A 7,222-nucleotide genomic window follows, 5' to 3' on the forward strand; every position below is an offset into this window, starting at 1 on the left:
CGTTGCCGGGAGTCCCGATGCCCCAGAGAGACGGGCATCTACTCCTTGGCTTACGTGGGGAGGTGTCAGCTCAGGCATCGGCAGTACGATCCCTGTGTTGTCAGGGGGTTACAACCTAGAGGGTACATGACGACCCCACCACAACGGGCTGGCTACTGTGCTGGATTTTGGGTGCCATGGGTTGTCCATAGTGATCGTGGGTGCAGATGGTGACGCACTAAGGGCGTTACGTACACAATCCATCAGGTGTGGATGCCCAAAATTAGGTATGGAGGGTGCAGTTACGACGCCAAGACGATCAAGAGTACCAAGGCCTTAGGGCACAGAGGACTGATGGTGCACCACGTAAGGTGTCCTTCCCCAAAAGGCTCGTACTTCTGTGGAATTTGGAAAAATGGAGGTCAAACCCTAATGGGGACCATCACATTAAGGCCGAAATGTTTGAAACTCCTTTTAGTCACCTCTTACGACAGGCAGGATTACCGCGGGCCTATTCTAACCCCCGAACCCGCAGGGGGGCATTTCCCCGAGCAGCACAGGCATAGTGCATAACAGGACGTACAAACATCCGGTAGATGAGGAGCCCACTATTGACAGAGAGCGCCGAGTGCTCGTTCAGCAGGGAATAGAGCGCCCCCAGCCGCTGCTCAACCTTCCGGCGAACCTCTAGCACCTGCTGCTGCCAGATGAGTTGGCGATCCATGACAACCCCGAGATAGGTGGCTGTCGGCGTCCAGGGGATGAACTCGCCAAATAACCGTAGTTGCTGATCGTGTGGCGCGGTCCTCTTGCGCGTGAAGACCACGGCTTGACTCTTCTGAGCGTTGAACCGTACACGCCAGAGAGTCGCCCACGCTTCGAGGGCGGTGCACGCATCCTGGAGACGGCAATACAAGGCCTGGGGCCACCGGCTGCAGGTGAAGATCGCCGTATCATCGGCGTACATCGCGCGCTCCACCCGGGGAGAGGTAGGAAGATCCGCTGTATACAAAGAGTACAGGGTCGGACCGAGGACCGAGCCCTGCGGGACGCCGGCGGCAATAGGTCGGAGTGTCAAAGTCGTGTCATCAATGCGGACCACAAAGGTGCGCCCCCGCAGATAGCTATCCATCAGGCGGATAAGGGACCGCGGAAATCCATGCATATGTAGCTTCCACAGCAGCCCGGAATGCCATACGCTGTCCAAAGCCTTGGTGACATCAAGGAAAATGGCGCCACAATACTCCTGATTGTTGAAGGCCGTGGTAATCGCTTCAACAATGCCGACGAGCTGCTGCGTAGAGGAGTGGCCACCCCAGAATCCAAACTGCTCCGGAGGCAACAGGCGATGACGGTCCATAATGATCTTCAGCCGGTGAAGGAGGAGCCGCTCGAAAATCTTGCTCAGCTGCGGAAGCAAGCTGATGGGCCGATAGTTGTTGGGATTCTTCCTTTCCTTACCTGGCTTGGGTATGGCGACAACAACAGCGTGCTTCCAGGCAGTCGGATAGGTGTGTCACCAGAATGGCAGTGAAGAGGTGGGCCAGATATGCATAAGCTGCAGGAGGCAGTTCCTTGAGCGCCTTCCCAGGGACGTCTTCGGCACCACGAGCCTTGTTAGCGTCCATCACCTGGATGCAGGGGGTCACCTCATCGGTGGTGAAGACCGAAAGATGATCGTCGTCATGGCGGTCGTCAGAGAGGTAAGCCTCGAGGCCACGGTCCACATCACGAACGAACTGGGCGTCCACAGGGTTGTCGAGAGGGACGAAGTTCGCCTGAAAGACATCAGCAAGGGCATTGGCCTTATCTGCAGGTGTATAGGCGACACCAGTCGACGAGTCCAGAGGGGCAGAACGTGCTTCCACTTGGTAAAGATGCGCACCGCATCCCACGCGGTGGGATCCGGAGTAAACGACGCTAGCTTCTGAGTCCACTGCTCGTTCGTGTGAGCGCTGATGGCGGCCTTAATGTCATGGCGGAGGCGATTGACGCGCCGCTTCAGAAGGGGGTCGCGAGTAATGCGCCATTCCTTGCTGAGACGATTCCTCACATGGATAAGATCCAAGATGTCCTCCGGGAGTCCCGGGCGCCGAGGAAGCGTGCCCCGGGACGGCGGTGTGGATTGCAACAGCGCTGAGTGGACGGCATCGGCGGAGGCAGTGACGTCAGCATTGACGTCGTGGATGTCGGCGTCAAGAGAGGGCCGCACACGGCCGAGGACATCCGCACGGTAGGCAGTCTAATCTGTGCGCCGAAGATTAAGGCGAGGCGACGGCGGGATCAACAGCAAGATTGAAGAGTACCGGCAGATGGTTGGAGTTCAACTCATGAACTACGTCAGCTGTCATGAATTGACGCAGGCCTTTGGTAACGGCGAAGTGAACGACATCCGGCGTGCCCCAGGGCGGGTAGCAGGTCGGTTCTTCAGGCCCACAAGCGTAAGCACCAACACTGTCGATGACTTGATGAAACTGGCGGCCACTGTGGGGTGGTGTGCACGGAAATCTACGCCGCATGTTTGGCGTTAAAGTCTCCTACCAAAAAGAGCTTAACCGGGAGATGTAGCAGTGCATAGGCGTCATCTAAGTCCAGCAGGTATCCAGGAGGATGGTGGTGGTGGTGGTGTTTGTTGGGATGTTTAAGGGGGACTAAACAGCGAAGGTCATCAGTCCCCCATTCCAAAATCAAGCGAGCCGAAAATCTACGGAGCAGGTAAAAACCAAAGGGGGAGGAGACGTCCCCCCAGGCGCTAAAAGAACACAAATGCAGCAACAAACATTACAGACAAGAACAGGACAGAGGAACACCAGACAGAAAGAAACAGAAGAAAGGAAGACGGCCGGAGACTGGTTGACTGACCACGAGAACAAAAAAAAAAAAAAAAAAAAAAAAAAAAGGAAAGAGTCAACCATCTCACGGCACACCAGAACAGCAACAGACACAAGGACAAAAGACACAGAAAGGGAAAGGTGCAGGACCTCCCTAAATCGAACCATAAAACGGACTACCACGGATAAAATTTAAAACATCATCAGCCATGGAGGCATCGTCGGATAAAGCCAAAGTGCCCGGGAGATTAAAAGATTGCCGGAGTGTGCACAGTCGAGGACACTCCAGCAAAATGTGGCCGACCGTCAGCCGGGACCCGCACTGACACAGGGGGGGGATCCCCCTGACGCAAGAGATGGCCATGCGTCAGGTACGTATGGCCGATGCGCAGCCGACACAGGACCACCGAGTCCCTGCGAGAGGGAGGAACGTCACACAGCGGTCGTCTCCTTGACAGCCCGCAGTCTATTCGAGGCTGTCATGCCACGCCACTCAGCAGCCCACATCCCAAGCACCTTACGGCGCAACACCAGCTGCTGGTCGCGAGCCGTAAGGCCGATCTCCAAAGCTGGGGCGGCTAGCGCCCCTTTGGGCAACCTGTCAACACGTTCGTTCCCCAGGATGCCAACGTGACCTGGCGTCCAAACAAAAACCACCGAACGACCAGAGTGGGTAATGGTGGAAACAGACTCCCGAATAGAGGACACCAGAGGAGAAGAGGGATAGCAGCGGTCGATGGCCTGGAGGCTGCTCAGGGAGTCACTGCAGATGACGACGGACGCACCTGAGCAGGAACGCATATGCTCAAGAGCGCGCAAGATGGCCACCAGCTCTGCAGTAAAAATACTGCAGCCAACCGGCAAGGAGCGTTGCTCAACATGGGCAGCGTGAGCGAAAGCGTAGGCAGTGCGACCATCAACCAGGGAACCATCAGTGTAGACAGGCTCACAGCCCGGAAATGATTCGAGGAGCGCAAGAAAACGGCGACGGAGGGCCACAGGCGGAACCGAGTCCTTAGGTCCCTGTGCCAAATCCAGACGGACGGACAGCCGGGACAAACACCAGGGAGGCGTAGGTGTACGGACCCGGAAGGGAGGCAGAAGAGGGAAAGACCCCAGTTCGGACAGCAGGGACTGGACACGGACAGCGACGGAAAGCCCAGACCTAGGTCGCCGTTCGGGCAGATGGAGGACCATGGCAGGGAAAAGCAGGCGACGATTGGGATGGCCTGGCGAGCAATGTACGTGGACAGCATAGTCGGCGAGCAGACGATGGCGGCGAATCTGCAGCGGGGGAACCCCGGCCTCCACCAGTAGACTATCCACGGGGCTGGTGCGAAAAGCGCCAGTTGCAAGCCGAACCCCACAGTGGTGTATGGGGTCTAACAACTTCAACACTGAGGGGGACGCAGACCCATAGGCCAGGCTCCCATAATCAAGCCGGGACTGCACAAGGGCCCTGTACAACCGCAGCAGCGTGCAGCGATCTGCACCCCAAGACGTGTGGCTAAGGCAGCGGAGGGCGTTGAGGTACCGCCAGTATTTTTGCTTCAGCTGAGTAACATGAGGAACCCATGTGAGTCGGGCATCAAACACGAGTCCCAAGAAGCGGCAAGTGTCCACCACTTCAAGCAGGTGGCCGTCGAGGTAAAGTTCAGGATGAGGGTGGACCGTCCGACGCCTGCAGAAGTGCATAACTCGAGTCTTGGGTGCAGAGAACTGAAAACCGTGAGTCAGAGCCCATGATGCTGCCTTGCGAACGGCGACTTGCAGCCTGCGTTCGGCGACTCCCGTAGTCGTGGAGCTTAATGAGATGCAGAAGTCGTCGGCATACAAAGAAGGAGACACCGACGACCCCACTGCTGCAGCCAGACCATTAATGGCCACTAAAAATAAGGAGACGCTCAACACTGAGCCCTGCGGGACCCCATTTTCCTGTATCTAAGAGGAACTAGAGGTGGCACCGACTTGCACCCGGAAAGAGCGGCGCAATAAAAAGCTTTGAAGAAAAGCCGGGAGCCGACCACGAAGACCCCACTCATGCAATGTGGCGAGGATGTGATGCCTCCATGTGGTGTCATACGCCTTCCGCAGATCGAAAAACACAGAAACGAGATGCTGACGTCGGGCAAAGGCCGTACGGACAGCAGATTCCAGCCGCACCAAATTGTCCACTGCTGACCGGCCCCGACGGAAGCCACCCTGGGATGGAGCGAGGAGACCGCGCGACTCAAGGACCCAACACAAACGCCGCCCCACCATACGTTCGAGCAATTTGCACAAAACGTTGGTGAGGGTAATGGGACGATAGCTGTCCACCGCCAGTGGGTCCGCACCGGGCTTCAAGATGGGGACAATAACACCCTCTCGCCATTGCGACGGGAACACGCCTTCGCTCCAAATGCGATTAAATATCGCGAGAATGTGTCTCTGGCAGTCCCTGGAGAGATGCTTCAGCATCTGTGCGTGGATGCAGTCTGGTCCTGGTGCTGTATCAGGGCAATCGGCGAGGGCAGCGAGGAATTCCCTCTCGCTGAAAGGAGCATTGTAAGTTTCAGAACGACGCATGTGGAACGATAATGGCGTCTGCTCGGCCCGCTCCTTGAGAGAGCGAAAGGCGGGGGGATAAGTTGCAGTCGCAGAGCTCGTAGCGAAGTGCGCAGCAAGGTGTTCAGCAATGGCGGCAGCGTCCGTGCACACAGCGCCGTCCAAAGAGATCCCAGGGACACCCGTAGGGGTCTGGTGTCCATAAATCCGCCGTATCCGGGACCACACGACCGAGGGGGAAACACGGGAGCCCAAGGAGGAAACATACCGCTCCCAGCACTCCTGCTTACGCCGTGCAATAAGACGGCGGGCGAAGGCACGGAGCCTCTTAAAGGCGATAAGGGTCTCCAGAGACGGGTGCCGCCTATGACGCTGGAGAGCCTGCCTACGGTCGCGAATAGCCTCAGCAATCTCCGGCGACCACCAGGGGACAGCCTTCCTCCGAGGGAGGCCAGAAGAACGGGGGATGGAAGCCTCGGCCGCTGAAATGATGGACGTGGTTAAAACACGAACCACCTCGTCAATGTCACCCTGTGGGGGAGACTCAATGGTTGCAGCGGAAGTAAAAGCTGGCCAGTCAGCCCTGTGGAGAGCCCAGCGGGGCAAGCGCCCAGAAGAATGACACTGGGGCAGTGACAAATAGATGGGAAAATGGTCACTACCACACAGGTCAGGGTGCACTCGCCAGTGGAGGGATGGGACAAGGCCAGGGCTGCAAATAGAGAGATCGATGGCCGAGAACGAGCCATGGGCCACACTGAAATGCGTGGGAGCACCGGTGTTCAAGAGGCTAAGGTCGAGCTGAGCCAACACATGCTCCACGGCCCGACCGCGAACATCGGAGACAGTCCCACCCCAGAGAGGGTTGTGGGCATTGAAATCGCCCAGCAGCAAAAAAGGTGGCGGCAGTTCGGCTATCAGATCAGCCAGGACATGCTGTGCGACAGCACCATCAGGTGGAAGGTAAATACTGCAGACGGTGATAGCCTGTGGCGTCCACACCCGAACAGCGACAGCCTCTAAAGCTGTTTGTAGAGGTACAAACTCGCTGTGAAGAGAGTTAAGGACATAGATGCAGACGCCACCAGACACCCTTTCATAAGCTGCCCGGTTCTTAAAATAACCCCGATAGCCACGGAGGGCGGGGGTTCGCATTGCTGGAAACCAAGTTTCCTGCAGAGCAATGCAAAGGAAAGGATGACGGCTGATAAGTTGGCGGAGCTCAGCTAGATGGTGGGAGAAACCGCTGCAGTTCCACTGGAGGATGGTATTAGCCATGGATGGGAAAGGCGTGAAGGGACTGGGGAGGCAGATTACTCCTCCGGGGCCCCTTCTGCTACTGAGTCACCACCTGGACAACAGCCATCTATGGCGTCCGAGGGACTGGCGAGATCCATGTCCTCAGTGGACGCCAGAACCTCCACCTCATCTTCGGATGCAGAGGGAGAAGGTTGCGGAGGGACAGGTGCCACCGCAATTTCAGGATGCTTGGGAGCCCTTTTCTTCGACTGCTTTGCGCGCTGTGCCTTAGGTGGGTCTGGCTGGGAGGGCCTCACTGGGTCAGTCTCAGGGACTGAAGACGACCGTGACGCCCTACGAGCAGCGACTGGTGGTTGTTTGACAAACTTGCGGGCGTCCGCTTTGGCACTGGGCAAAGCCTGGGATGGGAGGGCCCCAAGGGACCCCTTCCGGGCGAGAGGAGCCGAAGAAGGCTCACGCTTCTCCGGCTGTGAAGGGGGAACAGATGTCCCCGGTGGTTGGGGTGGTGTTGCTCCTGAAAGAGATGGAGCAGGAGCAACAGGGAGTGAAGTGCCCCCCGCAACCAAGGGGGCCGGTGAATTCTGGCAGAGCTGAGAGCGAACTCG

This window comes from Schistocerca cancellata, chromosome 9 (assembly GCF_023864275.1).
Source record: "Schistocerca cancellata isolate TAMUIC-IGC-003103 chromosome 9, iqSchCanc2.1, whole genome shotgun sequence".
Taxonomy (NCBI): domain Eukaryota; kingdom Metazoa; phylum Arthropoda; class Insecta; order Orthoptera; family Acrididae; genus Schistocerca; species Schistocerca cancellata.